The 20,106-nt window shown below is 34.5% G+C and overlaps 1 pseudogene; it reads right to left on the reverse strand.

Moving 5' to 3' along the window:
* LOC109057740 overlaps window positions 1–20,106 on the reverse strand; it is a 55,710-nt pseudogene that overhangs the window by 23,613 nt on the left and 11,991 nt on the right.

Below are 20,106 nucleotides of genomic sequence, written 5' to 3' on the forward strand. Positions count from 1 at the left end.
AATATCAGATATTATTATTTTGGAAAATTCCCCGCAAAAAATTTTGGTCAATACATACAACAAATGTGCATGTTTTCCTGCACAAAATGGTGGCTCTGCACAAACGTCTGCACTGGTGCAAAATCCATTAACACAACAATAATCACCCTTCACATGTCTTAAACCAAATAAAACTAAAACTAGCTCTATAATCACTGAACAAAAAAGTATGCCCGCTGCAGTAAGTTCATTTAGCAGCAAAAGCAGTTACAAAACAAAAATGTAAGGGCACAGTGATCAGACCGAGCTGCCGAACCTGAAAGCAGACGCCGATCCATTGAGTACAAGCTCACTCCTACAAATCCAGTTCACTCCTCCAAACAGCGCCTGCTCCGCGCTGATGATGTTGGGCTGGGTGCCGCGTCTGGTGCCGTCCACCGGTGGACTCCCGTTAAGCGACAACTGACTACTACTTTGAACTTTTACTCCTGTCCCCATCATCCAAACATCCAGAATCCCTGGACCGATCTCCGAGCTCTTTGGGTTTACTCTTGGCTGCACCCATGACCTAGACATGCAAAGAGACAGACAGCTGATGCTTCTACACAAAACACCTCGCAGTACACTTATTACTAGAGTCAAATTCAAGTAGTTTATTAAAAATAAAAAAATAGTACATAATTAAATAAAATCGAAATAAAAATGTAAATATAAAAATATTTATATAAAAATATAAATAAATATGAATAAAATAAATGTCAATACATTTATTTATTTACTTATATTGTATTTAAATAAATAAATAATCCATCTAAAATAAAACAATAATAAATAAATTTTGATGTTTATTAATCATGTTTTACAGTATTTGAAGCTACAGCCGGTCTGTTACAAGTCTAGATTTTTAACCACTGTGCCACACTACCCATAATAAATCGTTGGACTTTTGACACGTTTACACACACACATTTTATATTATTCAATTTGTACCATTAAAAAAAAAACTTCAAACGAATATTTGACCCCCTCTTTTTCCAGCACTGCCGCTAAAGACTGGCCCCTTTTCATGATTTATGCATGAACTTCATGAATTATTAACCAACTATGTATGCAGGCAATATTCTGTTATTCCTTAAGTAACACTAATAGTGTGTGATATTGGTGCACTGAAATATCTTTATCTAAAGAGATATTCAGTATTAAACCATAGTCTCATTACTGCATATGAAAACAACACAATATTAAAATTCAATGCATTTCTAATTCTCCTGATGCAATTTTACTAAAGAAATAAATAACTGTTTGGTTATTGGTTAACACTGTCCAAATGCCACGTGACTTAATGTAGCTGAAAAGGATGCATTTTACATCAAAGATGTTTCAAAGATAAGTGATTACCCTTTGATTAAAGATTACGAATAGCATTTCGTAATCAGTGACATGCACTGATAAGTCGTTCTCAATAACATCAGGAATGTGTATTAAAAAATAGGATGCAAAAATGTACAAATGATTGTGTTAGAGGTTATGCCTAAGCATGCCCTATTAAAAAAAAGTCAGAGAACAAGCAACCAAAAAAATTAAAGGTGCAGTATGTAATATTGAAAGATAGTGTTTGAAATGGGAACGGCAGTTCAAATTCAAAATAATGGAGATAGTTATTTCTCCCGTCCCCTCCTCCTCAGACTCCACGCTCATGTGGGTTGCCAGATTGAGGACACGTAACAGGAAAGACTGCAGTTGACAACAGAAGGCAACAAGCGTTACACTGTAGGTTGATGAGTTGATTTATCCACGTTTTAATATTCCTCCGGTCACACAGCGTTTCAGATGGATGCTAAGGCTTTTAGGCTGGGTAGAATTTGCGATCACTGACCCAGTTCTTTAGCTGGCTTCCATGGCTGCATTACGCTGTTTTCCACCAATTGGCAACCCAGGGTGTTGAAATACTATTGGGTAAACTGGCAATGGGCAGAATCACACAGAACAAAACAAAAACAGACATTCTGACACAGAACGCACATTTTAAAGAAGAGTAACTGACTGTAGCGTTGTTTTTTGGAGAAACAAGTATGAGAACTTAACATGTTTCCTAAATATCTACAAACATATTATGGTATTTTTATGCTTTGTACAGTCAAAAAATTACATACAGCACCTTTAAATAATGCTTGGGATGTGATGTCATCAGACCTGTCATGATAACAACTTTTTGTTATGCAATATATTGCCCCAGACATAATTGCAATAAACAATATTATTGTCATTTTATGCAACTGAATATATAATCATAATATAAAAGCATAATAATGCAAGAAGGGCAACACGCTTTCAAATGACAACAAACTTTTAATTATGAACATTTATATCAAAATATTAGATACCTTTAAAAACTTGAACAAATAGTAAATAAACAAAAAAACATGGAGATTTTTCCATCTACAGATTTTTTCCTGACCTTCTTCTTTGCTCTGTAAATTAAGGGTGCACTGTATTGCTGAAAAACACAATCACGTTATCAGTCAGATGTCTCTGAGTTATGCACTAGAAGCTGCAAAAGACACTGGCACAATACAATCATTTATTAAATATAAACTGAAAAATACACTAGAACAAGCAAAATACAAAAAAAAAATTAAATAAATATATTAAAAAAAAAATAAATTACTAAAAAAAAAATAAATATTTAAAAAAAATAATACAAAATAAAACATAATGGGCAATATATTGCATCACCAAAATTGATTGAGGTCATGTACATATATTTGTGCGATAAGTCAATATATTGATGCCATTTTACACAGACAGATCCGATCAAAGGAAAAAGGCCAGAGAAACCAACGGTAGCATGAGGTTTTGTTTAGTGCACTTTAACCTCGCTTCAGCCGAGTACAGGAGTGCTCAGCTGTTTCCTCTCACATACCAATGACAGCCGCTGCAATATGATCCTCACGGACCCCCAACACACACACACACACACTTCCACATGTCATACTGTCCGTCTGCCAGCACACACACGCATTCTTTAAGGGACAGACAGAGACACTTTCCCATCCACCCACACAAACCTCACTAAACACAACAAAACCTCAACTCTCTATAAACGTGCAGAGCAAACCCCCACATCAATACACCGCGATCTTGCAAACAAACAAAAAAATTCTACAAAAAAAAACGGAAGCCTCTTGTCCCAAAAACCCCGGCGGACTGTCAGCTCAGGGCGACCTGTCTCTTAGAGGAGCTGTTACAGGCCCGGCGGACTGGAACTAATCTCAGCCAAGCAGTGTGAATGCAGAGTTAGAGCGCAGCGAAGGCCCTGGAGCCCTGCAAGCTTTCACTAGAGACCTGCGCACTTCAGGTTCACTGGCAGTGCCACAAACCGTACAGTCACAAGACTGGAGTTATGAGGAGAGTTGGGGGGTCAGATTTACTATACTCTAGCAAGTTCTCATTTAAAGACCTGCACTGACCCTGAAATGATAGGAAATTCAAGTTATTTTTTCATGATAATGTCTGTACACATCGATTCCAAGTGACACTGAATGAAATATGGTATTTACAAACAAGTTCTCATGCAAAACTGTTTACAACAAGTGCAATAACAACCGTATAGCATGAAAACAAAGCAAATAGATAAACAGATTGGAAATGACAACAGATAAAAAAAACTAAATAACATAAGAAAAGAAACTAAAACAAATGGAAATAACTAAAAACAAGCTAAATTAACATAAAAAGAAACTAAAACAAATGGAAATAAAAGAAAACACAAAATAAAATAAATCCATTAAACAAAAAAAAAAATAACTAAAAGAAAAAGAAAAACAAGACATTAAATAAAACAAATATATATATATATGATATATATATTGATAGCTATATAGTATATATAGTATATATAGTATATATATAATATATTATAATATATATATAATATATAAACTGAAGAAAACAAAACAACAAAAGAAACTAAAACAAAATAAAAGAAAACAAAGCAAAAAAAAAAAAAACAAAAAAAAAAAATAATAAAAAAACAATATAAACAAAATAAAACCAAAACCAAAATACAACATATAAAAAGCACAAAAAATAAAGCAACAAAAGATACAACAAAAGACAAAAATAATAATAAAATAAAGAAAAATAACACAAATACAGTAAATAAATAAATAAATAAGCAGCCAAAATGTAATAACATCTGATCATCATGGTCTGCCAATTCAAACAGAATGTGAATGTGTTCATAGAGATTTTATTCATTTGTTCCTGTCGCAAATTAACCTTTAATGTATCTGATTGTTTTGCTTTACAAATATCCGCTTTTCTAAGCCAATTAGGCCCTATTCCTGCAAAAAGAAATTAAGCAATCTGTGGTTTGAAAAAAAATATGATGCAGTTAAAAGTTGTTTAAGAAAACTGAAAGAGAGAGAAACAACAGCTCATTAGTTTGCTCTCCACCATATGGGCTCTAAATGACATAAATGTATCATGGGTGCTATACGGCCCCTGCGTTTACCAGTCAGTATCAAGGGAAAACTTGCATCCTGCAATAACACAGATGTCTCGTTAGCCCAGTTAATGGAGTCCATGCAGCTCATGCCTCACTTACAAAAAGAGTCATTAAACACAAAGGCACAGTCATTAAAGGGAAATCTAATTTGCTTCATGAGGTGTGAATGTTTGACTCTGATTGAAGCTTTATCAGTTAGACAGCCGGAAACAACCTTACTGAAGTTTGTTTGTAGTGAATGATCATCGGAAGAAAGAGTCAAACGGGGTTATGAAATTATGTAAAGCATCATTGATCTATGGTAAACAACAACTGGAAACAGGAAGTTCATTCATCGAATTTATGCTGTGTTGTGTCACCGGCTTATGAAGTCCGGTCAAGCAATTGTCATCATTAAAAAAAAACTCCACATTAAAAGCTATATTAAAAAAAAAAAAAAAAAAAAAAAAACAAAACACAGTGATTCTGCATTAAAAATACACAATGACAAAGACTAATTAAACAAATATTTTGTACTTTTTCTGAATAAAATATGTTTAGACCAAATGCATTGCAAAAAAAACAAAAAACGAACAGACCATCAAAAAAAAAAACAAGAAAAAGAAAGTAGCAATCAAAAAAAATAAAAAATAAAGAAATAATAAGAAAAAGAAAAGAAACAACAAAATAAACACGTAATACAAGAAAAAACAAAATACAAAAAATAAAAGAAATAAAGATAAAAAGAAGCAATAAAGCAAAAAGAAAAAATACAAAAAGAAAAGTCAACAAAAAGCAATAAAAAGATAAGCAAAAAAACAAAAACAAAAGAAAAAATACAAAAAAGCAAAAATTAAAAAATGAAAATAGAAACAAGAAAAGAAATAAAGATATGAAAAAGATAAGAAACTAATCAAATGCAAAATACAAAAGAAACACAAAAATACAAAATACAAAAAGAACAAAAGAAAAGAAATACAGATAAGAAAAGGAAAAAACTAACACAAAACAAGAAAAAAGAAAAAGCAACAAAAGAAAACATAAAAAGAAGCAAAAGAAAAGAAGCTGTGGGTGGATGCTTTAGGGTTGTTAGGGTGTTCTGTGCTTACTGGCTCCAGAGTGGAATCGGTCTGAAAAGTAAGCTATCATTATTATTCATAACCCCCTAATGCCAAGTGTGAGCAATGTTGGTAGTGACGTTTGACTCAGCAATAACATCTGAATTTCTGATACATCTCTTCATATTTGAAACACGAGCAGAAATCGTGGCAGGCTTTCTGCTGGAGATTGAGTAAAACTCAAACGCATCTCGAGCGCTCGTAAATCTGAGATTAGGTCAGGGAACCATCCAGTTTAATCCAAACACAAATTAGGAGCTGACTTCTGTCCCACTGCGCCCAGAACAGGACGTCAGATTTCTGTGGCACACCAATCATAGGGCTGGGTAAAACAAACTCGCATTTAACATCGCCTCTGGCAAACTGAACCACATCTCTAACAAACTGTGACCCTGGAGCACAAAACCAGTTTTAAGTCGCTGGGGTATATTTGTAGCAATAGCCAAAAATATTTTGTATTGTATGGGTCAAAATTATCGATTTTTCTTTTATGCCAAAATCATTAGGATATTAAATAAAGATCATGTTCCGTGAAGATATTTTGTAAATTTCCTACTGTAAATATATAAACTTCATTTTTGATTAGTAATATGCATTGCTAAAAACTTCATTTGGACAACTTTAAAGGTGATTTTCTCAGTATTTAGATTTTTTGCACCCTCAGATTCCAGATTTTCAAATAGTTGTATCGCAGCCAAATATTGTCCTCCTAACAAACTGACTGGTTTTGTGCTCCAGGTTCACAATTGGTTAGCTGTATATGACGGCTGAGCATTGGGTTTTTATAACAGTATGTTAATGATTCTATAATAACAAAAAATCATATTTTTGAACGATTAATAAAATCTATCTATCTCTCTATCTATCTATACATCTATCTATCTCTCTATCTATCTATACATCTATCTATCTCTCTATCTATCTATACACACATTTTGAGTAAATAAATATTATTAACTGCGTTTAGATTAAATTGTGTGGATATCTACAGAACTATATATCTATATTTTTTGTATGTGCACAAATACAAGAAATACCAAAAAAAGCTAAATAAATAAATAAATAAACAAACTTAAAATAGTCACTAACATGGGAACAAAACCTAAACCAATCACAGCATGGCTGTTTGTCATCTGTTAGATGGGAAATTCTCATGTCACAAGTGGAAATGTGCTATTATCTAACAGCTGAGGAGATTCCGACAGATCGGATGAAGCGGAGAAGCCCCATTCCCCCCCTTCCCCCCCAGAGACAGACGGCTCTGACTGGAGTACAGCTAGCGGAGCAGGGCAGTATGTGGGGCTGGAGGGTCGATATTGCCCCTCCGGGCTCATTTGTGTGCTGAAGAGCAGCTGGGCTGTTTAGCCAAGCCCTTTTCAAGTGAGGGCTAGCTGCTACACGTACATACTGTACAATAATGCATATACACAAACAAACATAATGCTACAGCGACACGACTACTAACAGATTCAGGATGCCTACATGCCTAGACTCATGCTACAAACACACACACACACACACACACACACACACACACACACACACACACACGCACTTCATAGTCTATACCTTTTGAAAGCAGAAACTATGACTATGGCATTTTTCTCAAATGGTAGGGCATGACCCAAAAATGACTCACTGAATACATATTTATAAATATAATTTATTTTCATGAAAAAAATTTTTAATATCTTATTACTGTAAACTTCTAATATTATATTTTTAAATTGATAATAAATATAAAAATATATCATATATAAAAAACTGTATATATTAATTACTCATATATATTCAAAAACAAAATAAATTTATTTTAATACATAATAAATATAAAATACATAATATATCTCCAGTTTATATATTACTTATTTATTTTAAGTTAGTCATATTAATGTGTGTGTGCACGTGTGTGTGTGGGGGGTAGTATATATATATATATATATATATATATATATATATATATATAATATATATTAGATATATATTATATATTATATATAGATATATATAATATTTTCCAATTTAAATATTTTTATTTTAGTTAAACAGACAGTCATTTAAAAAAAAAAATACTATATTTTAATATATTTCATTAATATACATTTATATTGCTACATATATTTAGAGAGATTGATATATTATTTATGTATTTTAGTTACATATTAATTATTCACAAAACAAAATAATATTCCATTGCAACCCTCCAGAACACCCTTGTAACCATAGCAACTATACAGCAACACCTTGGAAACCACCTAGTCTATGCTAGCAAAAATCTGACCTTACCGATGACTGTTACCCATTATTACTCAGTCATATGAAAAAGCACAAAGTGAGCTCAGCTGGAGCTCCTTGGGTTGGATAAAACAAAACTGTCCATTGTTCTCAACCAATCAAGCCGTGCAATCTGGAGTGTGTGATACTGCAGCTATTCACTCATCTGTTGCTATGCAGCCTGGGATAATTCCTGTTTTTAAAGTCCTGTCCGACAAACCAGAAGCAAAACCATCTCTAAATTACACACAAGCATCCACAGACTCCAAAACACCTGCAGAAACATGAAACGTCACACACATTCCCACACATTCAGAGCGGGTTAGCCGGCTGTCAGCTAACGTGTGAATGTTCACGGCCAGACCTCCTGAGGATGAGGAAAACACCTGCAGACAGCGAGCGAGAGAGAATCCAATCCGTGATGAAAGGCTTCGGATTCGCTTAATTATGCAGGAGGAAAGCCAGAGGATCACCAAACCCACATACTTCCCAGAGGTTTGAGCGAAACAGGAATTACAAGAAGTTTTCTGTTGACCTGAGATCCTTTTCTCGGATAAAGTTTTTTCACTTGAACTCGATCTGTCTGCGGAGGCTGTGACTTGAGATGTAACAGGGTAAAGCACAATAAAAACTATATAAATGACTATATAAACCATAAAGCTATAGCTCTACCCATTACTGTTATTTTAGTAATATTCTTATACTATTTACATAGCATCTATTGATATTTTGAATAACTTTTATTATTATTATTATTATTATTAATATTTTGTATAGATAGATAGATAGATAGATAGATAGATAGATAGGATGGATAGACTTTTAGTATTATATTAGTATATAAATACTAAAAATGTAATGAAAATATAGCAATAATAGAATATATAGCATTTAAACAATTTTTATATAAATATTATTATATAATAAAATAATATATAAAAAGGATGATTATTGAATGTTTTGTTCACATGTGGATGTATATATAGTTTTATAATGGAAATTTAATACAAAAATTATATGACTGCAATGTTTTCTCACACACACACACACACACACACACACACACACACACACACACACACACACACACACACACAGTGTTATATATGGCCGTTTTGTGCTTTTGTCCTTTTTATTTCTATTTATTTGTTTTAGTTTGAGTAATTTAACAAACTTTCTCATTTATCATTCTTTTAGTTTAAAGTAACAAGTAACAAAATAAGTTTTTAATGGTTTTAGTTAACAATAACAGCACTGTTACCAACAATTGCACATTTCATTTGAACCATTTACCATCTACACTTAACTTCATGCTACTTGGTAACCTTGTACAATCACCCATCTGTGTCACTACTTGCAAAGCTTTTCAAAGTGATGCTGGTGTTGCGACTCGAGGTGTGTTGACACACACACTTCAGGTTAAATGTCTTGTGTAATGGATACAACTCATGGATCGCTCCTTGTGTGGTCCGAACCTGCAAACTTTCCAAACACAGAACTTTATCCACTACACCACCGATGTAAATACTCTGTATGTGGCACAATTCAAGCTTCAGATAATGCTTCCATTATAAAATAAAAATGAGAAATCAAATGCAATTTTAAAAGCTAGTCGTAGAGGCAGCTGTAGTGCATTAGCTTGCAACAAGTTGGATGCAGGTTTGAGTTTAGTCAGATGATGTGTGTTTAAAAAGAAGAAATAACATTGAGACCTTGGAAAATAACTGGAAGGTCTTGATTTCCTCGACTTTTTTACCCTTTGCACCATTTAACGCAAGCACTATTTTTCTCTCTTTTCCCGTCACTGTCAGCCAACAGGTGCCAGACGGCCAAAGATATCTATCATGTTATTCCTGCATTTGCATGGTCAACATCAAACGTTTCATTAACCGCGGATAAGCTGCTTTGGTACGCGCTGGTACTGGCAGCATCTAAGCCAGAGAAAACATGTGGATGAAAGTGTAATTCACTTGAACTGGAAAAGCACCTGAAAGTGCACTAGGCCGCAGCAGCAGAAAATAAAAACTCCCCCTCCAGTTTAGCAGCTGAGGTTTTGTCATGTTATGCAGTGTTTTCCGAGATGTCATACAATCAGCCTTTTTATATCGTGACCAATGACTGTACCAAACAAGAACCAAATGAATAAAATCCAGTAATGCATTCCAATAATGGAACCCAGACAATTAAAATAAATCCTAAAGGTTACATTAACATTGTATGAACATGAACACAACTTTTTTCAGTTGCCTGCTGTAACCATAAATTCAGTTGTTCATTCATTCAGGAAGTCTTATTTAGTGCCAGATAAATAAGGCTCTGATTAAATAAAAAGGTTATTATTTAAAAGATAACACTACCATGAGGACGGTAAGGGCTTTTTTTTTTTTTTTTTTTTGCTTTTGAAAGAAGTCTCTTATGTTCACCAAGGCTTTCATTTAATAAAAGGAAGGGGGAAAAATGTATTTATATTTCAATACATTAATATTTGTAATATAATATATGTTGAAAACAGCTTTGCTGCTTAATATTGTAGAATATTAAGTTCTAAAGAACAGCATTTATTTGAAATTGAAATCTTTGTAATGCATACTTGCTGAATAAATTTATTAATTTCTTTAAAAAAACGATAGTTACAATATTACAATGTTAAAAATATTAAACCACTAGTGCATACAATATAAATATAAAAAGGTTTTAACTATTATACTAATGTCAGCAAACTTTATAGATGTGAAGATAAAATTTTGAAGTTTGTGTTTATTGTACATTAATATGCTTACTATATTTACTTTAGGGAAAGTTGGACTCTTTTCCACGCCACAGCATGCCATTCGAGCTGTAATCCTGACACTTGTTCTGGAGCGAGATTATCAACATTCATTCTGTAATCACTACGCCATGATAACATTCAAATTGGGGCTCAACTTCAACTCAAACTCCAAGACAGGACTGTAGGAATTACAGCACAGGCAGTCTGAATAGTGATGCTTTTCCGTTTAATGTGCTGTTGCAGCCATTATCAATCAGTTTTCAGTCCGCTTTCTCTTTCAGGTTATCTGCGGTCATGGAGGAGTTTGAAGAGCCTTCTGAAGAGTGCATTAAGGTCGACATGTTTACAGCTATCTACTTCAGTATCACTTCAGTACAGATGTTTCTCACCAGCACAGTAAAGAAACATTACATGTAAACTATGTATAATGGGGCCTTGCACTTGTAAAGCCAAGCAAATCTAAACTTTAAATGCAATGCAACTTTTTTGGGATAAATGGCCAAATGCATTACAATAACAGTGCTTCTCAAAACCCATGCTGAACTGGTTTTTCTTCAGGACCAAGATTTTGTCAACAAAAGTAGAAAAAAACAAAAACAAACAAACAAACAAAAAAACACCTAAACTGTTTACTCTACAATAGAAACAAAAATATGCAATTTTACATATAGGTGTTAATGCATGGACATGGTTAAATTTATATAAAATATATATAATATAAAAGTATAAAAAATTAATTATATAAAAAAATGTTATAGGAAATGTTATAGGAAATATATATAAAAAAAAAAAAAAAAAATTAAAAACATATACACATTTGTACACACAAATATATATTTATATAGATGTGTGACCCTGGAGCACAAAAGCAGTCTTAAGTCACTGGGGTATATTTTTAGCAATAGCCAAAAAAACACTGTATGGGTCAAAATTATCCATTTTTCTTTTATGCCAAAAATCATTAGGATATTAAGTAAAGATCATGTTCCATGAAGATATTTTGTACATTACCGTAAATATATCAAAACGTAATTTTTTATTAGTAATATGCATCGCTAAGAATTCATTTGGACAACTTTAAAGGCGATTTTCTCAGTATTTTGATTTTTTTTTTTATCCTCAGATTCCAGATTTTCAAATAGTTGTATCTCGGCCAAATATTGTCCGATCCTAATAAACCATACATCAATGGAAAGCTTATTTATTCATCTTTCAGATGATGTATAAATCTACAATAAATGGTTTTGTGGTCCAGGGTCACATATGATCACATGATCCTTCAGAAATCATTCTAATATGCTGATTTGCTGCTTCAGGGAGACTTCTTTCAAAAAAAAAAAAAAAAAAAAAAAAAAAAACTTAATTATTGCAAACTTTTGACTTATGTATATATCCATCCTGCTTTCCTTCATATGTATTATGTTGTTGGATTCATAAGTTGAACTATTTGCTATTCATTACTAAGGACATGTTTACCCACTAACACAGAGAAAGACGGTGAGAGGATAGAGCTCAGGCTTCATGTTTACATTCCTCCTCCTCTTCTTCATGCATGCTCCCCTGTTATTGTCACTTCAGTAAATCATTACACAGAATCTGCAATACAGCATGTGTGCACTCCCTGCCCAAACCTGATCACGACCCCTTCGAAAACAAGAGAATCCTGACATACTAAACAACATGCATCGGCAGGAAGTCAAAGCTAGTTTGATTTGAAGAACTCTGAATGTACAGTAAACACACCGCACACACACCGTCAAGATCTGACTCCCAGACACAGCCGGTCAGTGAGAAACAGCGAGGCGGGAGGCGCTCGAGTCAATATTTACTCAATCTGAAGAGACCGGGTCAAGGGTTTCCATGGAAGTGATTATTGGAATTCCAGGAGTGTCTGAGCAGATGAACTGGAAGGCGAGGGTCTTTGAGAGAGGTGGAAGGATCACGATCAGATAAGAATTCAGACCTTCTGTCTGGACAGGCTGCTTTTCAGCAGAGGATGATATTAACGCTTCCTCAAGGAATCACAACACAAACGAATCGCCTGTCTACAGCTAGAGGGTTTGTATAGCATTTGTATGCAAAATGATAATTATATACTCACCCTAATGTCATTCCAAACTGGTCGTTGTTCTGTGGATCGTAAAAAAAAAAAAAAAAAAAAAAAAAAAAAAAAAAAAAAGGTATGTTGAAAAATGTCTATGAAAGTCAATGGGGTCCAATGTTGTTAACTTTCAAAATATTTTCTTTTCTGTTCTGCAGAAGAAAGAATGTAAAAGGGTGTGTAAATGACAGAAATTGTATGTTTAGCTGTTAATTTTTAGAAACACTTATAATTTAATAATACGAATATTTAGCAAATCTCGAAATGAATATCCATTGTTTAACAATGTACCTAATAATGCCTAAATCAGTGTTAATGGTTTAAAATAGAAGAAAACATGGATTCTGTTAATTGAAATAAAGCAGAAATAAAGTAAAACACAAATATAATATGAAACCTTACACAAAAACTATGTGTTGCCTTGGCAACTTACTGAAATAAACTAAAGTTTAGGTTGAAATTACTAAAATAAAAATAAATGACAACATATTTATTTAAAAATTAAAACAAAAACTGGAAATATAAAATAACAGCTAAAAATACTTTGTATATATAATAATACTAAAATAACACTGGCCTAAATTCACTTGTAGCCTTTTAAAGTGATTGTTGTTTTACTTTAAATTTAGACAAAATAGTATCAAATTTTAATATCAGCCATTTATCGGTTACTGACCATAGCTTGAAAATAATCAGTATTGGCATATTTCTATATCATGCATCCCTAATAAAATGCCATAACAGTCAAAAGTAATTGGTTTTATTCATTTTCCAAATAATATGTCAGTGGTGATTCAAGATGAATGGCGTGCTCAATCCCTTTTAAGTTTGATTTGGGTGCTCTTCGGTCCAAGGTAGAACATCTTAAGAGGCAGTGTAGAGAAAAAAGATCTCTGATAGCGGAGGCACTCCGTAATTAAAATGTCTTTATTGCAAAAATGACATGTCCTAAATGGACAACTTTGTATGTCAGTGGTGCTTGCCCATACAAACGTTGCTGCTGCTCACCAAATTGCAAACGTAATGACTGTTTTCATACAGGTTTCCTAAACCTGATTCATGTATCATCTTATTTATGTGCACTTATCATAGTTTGCATTGTCCATATAAATGGGATAGTTCACCCAAAAATGAAAATTTGATGTTTATCTGCTTACCCCCAGGGCATCCAAGATGTACAGATTTTTAACTCAAACCGTTGCAGTCTGTCAGTCATATAATGGAAGTGAATTGAATCACGGCTTTGAGAGTAAAAAAAAAAACATACAGTTCGGACATTGCGTGAATCAGAGGTAAAAAACTATATAAATATTGTTCAGTTTCTTGCACAGACCAATCGTTTTGTGTCTTTACACATCAATGTATCGTCACGAGCGCAGGGTTTAATTTGGTTTTGTTTGTGTGTGTTTTTTGACTCTCAAAGCTGTGATTCCCATCCATTTACATTATATGACTGACAGACCGCAACAGTTTGAGTTAAAAATCTTTGTTTGTGTTCTACTGAAGAAACAGTCACCTACATCTTGGATGCCCTGGGGGTAAGCAGATAAACATCAAATTCTCATTTTTTCCCTTTAAGCTGGGACACCAGAAAGTACTTTTACATGGAAAAAACTACATGCCTCAGAAGCAATATTAATGCTTGCACCTCTAAAATAAAATGTCTAAAAACCTGTTCACCCCTTAATCGGCTGCCAACACACATGAAATCATTTAAGGCTGAACGGAAGATATCTGGGCCGCTTACTGTGCGGAGCGGAAGCTTCTCTCTTGAGCGTGTCTGTAATCAGCCACGTGCGTCAGATCAAGTGTGCGGCTTATATTTTACATGCTGAAGCCAACACACTCTGGCCCGGCTCACTGACGGCATGTATTAATACATTTGCAAGTAAATGAATCAGAGTTTCTGTCGCTCATTTCCTTACTACATTACATGCAAAGTGTTCTGTCCCTCCCTAAACCTAAAGCCATGAAACAACTAAATCCATTTGGGATGCAGCTACTTACTGTACACCCAAACAGATTTCACATGCAAACAGACTTAAAAATTACATATACTAAACTGATAAATGTGTAATGGTGTGTGGCATTTTAATGTGCTATTCAAATGATTTTATTTTCTACAACAGATGCATTGAAGTCATATGTCAGTAATTGCATTTTACTTCATGCCATCATGAATATCTTTTTAATCACATGCAAATCTTCAGGCAAACACTGTGAGTGTGCAGCATTTTGTTTTTCGTTTACAATATGATCATTTGTCACCTGCCATCACCGGTTTATTTAAATCTTAAAATGCCTTATGTGAAATCAAGAAACTGGGCGTGTCTCTTATTTTCATCTGCTGAACTTGGCATTTGCAAACCTTTCATTGGAACTGATGTTATTAAACTGATCTGCTTGAATAGCATGCATTTCCAGGGCTAAAAGCTACAAAACAAAGCACATTTCCTTAATCAAATTAAGGGCTAAAAAGGAAAACATTGCATGGAGGTAAATCCAATAATCCAGGAAAAACATTTTCATGTTAATTCACAGAAAGCCCACAGGCTGTAATCTCTCCCTGACCACTGACAGGATCGGCAGATACTAATCACTGCATTACCAGCCATACTAGCATTTTTAGTACTGGCCAGTTTGAAAGGGATGAGATTCTGCTACATTTACGCCATTATAAAAGCATATTTGCCAGAGTATCAGTGGGAAGGACCGCTTTACATCATTTACACTTGAGAATGCAGGGGGAGAAAACATGGAGTAATGTAAAAAAATTTCATAAATTGGATGTAGTTGTAGTTGACAAGACATGGATGTAGTTGCTATTAAAGGGTGTTTGGCACAATGAGAACCAATTTTTATTAACCAGTTATTATTTTCCCACTGGGATAAAAAAAAACCCAATTAAAGCATTTTAATCCATGAACCAAACCAACCAGCTACAAAATGAATCAGAATATTACAAAATTTGATATGAAGCAAGAAAGATCTTGAAAATCAGATAAAAAGAGAAGATGAAGGTACAAGACTGTGAACTTAAAGGGGTCCTATTACAAGGTCTTGATTTGTTTTGGGGGTGTACTAGAACAGGCTCTCATACTAGGTTGTTTGAAAAACATATATTTTTTACATATTTTACATTATTACAACACCTCTCTCCCCAGTCTGGCATGAACGGCTGGATAGTTCCTGGATCAAATGAAGCCCCGCCTTCTGAAATATGAAATGTGTTGTGATTGGTTAGCTGGGCCAGTGTGTGTTGTTTTTGGCAGCACTCGGCACCTGGTCGGGAAATCTCATGGCCCTTACCATAGCCGCCTGCTGCGAGCTTCAGTGTAAATAATGCATCAAAATCAAATCAATTTTATAACCATTTAAACTAGGGATCGACCGATATGCATTTTTCAGGGCCGATGCCGATACCGATTATTACAGATCAAGGAGACCGATAACCGATATTTTGAACCGATATGTGTCTAGTGTAAAAATTAAAATTAATGTCAAAATTAAGAATAAAAAGGCCTCTGACAAAGACTCTCTTTAAATTATTTTAACACATCTTTAATTCTGAGAACTGTTCATAATAACAACATTAATAGTAATAATAACAACAAACATAAAAAGTGCTGGGAGCATCCATCAGCAGCATTCTGTAAACTAAGTAAAACTTGCATCCATCAGCAGCATCCTATAAACAAAGTAAAACTTAAAGCAAATTTAAACAGCAACAAATGAACAAATAATGGAAAATAAATGTAATCTCTCTCTCTCTCTCTCTCATATATATATATATAAATATAAAAACACACATGTGTGTTTAAATATATGCTTAATGTACATAAAATGTAATATGTTTATTTTAAATCTATTTTAACATGTTATATTTAGCATTTTATTTGCAACCCAGAATTGCATTAAAATCACACACAACCCATATTGTAATGTTGTTTGTGTGTAAAATGTTTGTTGGACTGTTTATCACGGCGATACAAACTAGGAAGTATACAGGACAGCGTCATCCAGAAACGTGCAATGTGAGATTATTGACAATTTACGTTATTAGTATAGGGTTATTAGCAGGGTGCGATTTGTGAAATAAACAGATGCTTTTGAAAAATTTTATGAAATGTTTTTAATACGACGGAAATTGTATTTAGTGTGATCTCAGTTTAATAAAAACATTGTAAGCCTACGTTAGGCCTATTAATTGTAATGATTTAATGTCCACGGTTATCCAAACAACAAATTACATAGAGAAAGCGAGCAAAGAACACAACGGAGCTTTTTGAAAACTCCGAATCAGTTAAACCATTGCGTCGCAAAATGATTCACTGTTTCGAAGCGCTTCAATCGGATCGCGAATCATTTGATTCAGATCTGGACGTCAGAGCGGGTTTGCATGATGTTTTTATCCCCACCGGGGATAAAAGTTATTCAGCAGAGGCAGGGATGCATAGACCAGAAGGGGGGAAATCACACCCACCCACCCCCCCGGCAAATCGCAACCTTATTAGTCAAATGAGAGAGCGCGGCCGCGGAGATAACTAAATCAGGAATAGGGAGCTCGCGCCGCGTCAGGGCGTCAGAGCTCACGCTTGATGCCCTTTCAGCTCTTCACAATTGCATAATGGTAATTCTGAATCTGTATGATAAATTATTTTGCAATCATGTTAGAATAAAGCAATATTTCTCCAAATATGCGCAATTTTTTTGACTAAGAGCCCTAACGGAACGTACGCTGTTCAGTGAAGCTATGTGAACAACACAAAAAAAAAAAACCACAGCAGACGTGAGTGAATTCATTCGTGTTGATAATCTATTCACAATATAACGTTAAGTTGGCCGAATGGTGAGAGAAGTAGGTTTTAGTTTCACTATCTCAGCACTGATGTGATGATCCGTAAAAGCATATCACTGCAATGACGGACATTGACCGGGAATTCATAGTATAATAACTGAACGGGGCTTGTCATCATAAATCGATTATATTTAGGTGTTTTTTGCAACTTCAGTGTAGTGATTTATTGCAACTTCAGGAACGTTTACTGCATTCTTACCTTCGAGAGATAACTTATTGATGTGTGATGATGATCACTGAAGCAGCTCCTGTGATTTCGGTGTGAGAGCGGAACATTTTCCAGCCGCGCCAGCCGTATTGATTGGCCAGGCTCGTGACTCCCAACAAATCAGACGGACGATGGGCGGGGCTTAGTCTAGGCCACAGAGCGGTGCGCTCTGACTGAGGTGGCTGGATCAGTGCCAGATCGCGCATTTCAAAATAAAATGGTTTTTAAATTCGCTATCGGCAAATCGGTTTTGAAAATGGCCGATGCCGATAACAATAAAAATGCTTAATATCGGCGCCGATAATCGGCCACGCCGAAAACATTCATACACCCATTCTAAACCCGGATGATTGTAACCACTCTAAGTTCATCTATATCTCCGAAACATACCATATCTCAGCTCAACCATCTATCACACCACAACAACAACAATTCCCATACGGTGATCTTTGTGATATCACAAATCTCGGAAAATATGTGTTGTAGTCCAAACGAGTTGTTATAGCTTTTGAAAAATGATTTCTGTTAAATAAAATATCTCCTTTTGAATCGGACTTTGTAACTTTGCAGATCTTTTTTTATGCTCAAACAGCAACATTACAGACTAAGTAAAGTTGAAAAAGTGATAAAGCATAATAGCACCCCTTTAATTCATTCAATAAGAGGAAAAAAACTACAATACCATGATGCATTGCAAATATTGGCCTAAATTCAATTTGTAGCCTTTTAAAGTGATTGGTTTAGTGTTTTACTTTAAATTAGCCTCTTATTTTGTGTTCAACTGAAGAAAGAAACTCATACAGGCTTGGACAGGTTTAACACCTCATAGCTCTATAGATCTGCCTTTTAAGGTTTAGGAGTTAAATTCCCCATGGAAAAAAATGTATGGGATTTTTACTTTGGGAACCTGACTGTTGCACTCTATAGTATACAGTAGCAATGCAAACACAACTGATCCTTTTCAAACAGGATTCCCAAACAGACCTGTCCTAACTTGAGCCAGAGGCTGAACTGTCAAACTACTCCAACAATGTCATGAAAATGGCAGGCAAAGTTACACTGTTTATACTCAAATCAAACTAGGAATTTGATAACGCACATGTTTGTGTTAGATAAGACATTGTTCAGTCTGACATTCTGCGGTCTACAATGAAAATTGTTACATTTGTATTAAATAGAGGGTGAAACTGCATATCTCTAGAGTCTGGATAGTCAGAAAACGTCATCCTGGTTCACCTAGCAGCATTTAGCAAAAGGATCATGCATTTTAAAAAGCAACATAATGCACTTTGTTACACCAAATTAAACCTGGTATGCAAATGACACGGTGTCCACACAAGCTCACAATGTTCTGAAACACCATGTACCTGCCTTTGATCAATCATATCCTGCATATCTTATTGCTGCTTTGCATGAAAGGTGTGGCAGGATTACACATCACAAAGGCATATGCATGAATAAACATGGCTTTACCGGTGTAAATTCCTCTGCATTTGTATTTGTTATGCCACAAGTCATACATTTTCAAAGTCTGACTTTAGGACAAGCAGCAAACATGCAAGCCAACAACTACAACTGCAAAAACTAACAAGTTTGAAAATGAACCCAATGATTCATGCCTAGCAAACGTATCGTTCACCGTCCAGCTATCTTGTTATTAGATGATACGAAAGTGCTGTGGAATTCATGCTAAAAGTAAGAAGCCTGTGTAAAAATAAAATGTGCTTCATAACAAAACCATTTTCTTCACTACAGAGAGCTCACGGAGAGGTGTTGGTATATGTGTACAGTGTAAACATATTACTTTCTCTAAACTCTGAGCCAAGATATCTTGAGGAGAACTGCAGGGCATCTTAAACTTCATGATAAAAATCAGTTCTTGGGAGAATCTTTCATCTGTGAGAATTACTTTATAAGGCTGCGATGAATTCAAATTTAGCACATTTGCATTTCAGTACTTCGAAATTATGGAGAAAATGTGCTTAAATGTCATGAAAATAATGCAAAAATTTTAACTGTTGTTTACAAAAACATTTCCTCTGTGAGATTTACCTTATAAGGCCGCGATGAATTAAAATGACCTGTGAACCGTGAAAACCAACAATATGAAAGATTGCACCATATGGCAGAAATATATACCAGTGCTGGTAATTAATAGGCTGTTTTATTGCCTTTGCATTCAGCATTCTTGATCCTACAGCAACGCCAGTGAGTCACGCTCCTACGGTCTCCTGCTGTCATCTGTAAACAATCATATGAGCACGCTTCTTTCCTGCATCTAAATATGGTCATGGTGTGTGTGCAAAGAG

This window comes from Cyprinus carpio, chromosome A23 (assembly GCF_018340385.1).
Source record: "Cyprinus carpio isolate SPL01 chromosome A23, ASM1834038v1, whole genome shotgun sequence".
Taxonomy (NCBI): Eukaryota; Metazoa; Chordata; class Actinopteri; order Cypriniformes; family Cyprinidae; genus Cyprinus; species Cyprinus carpio.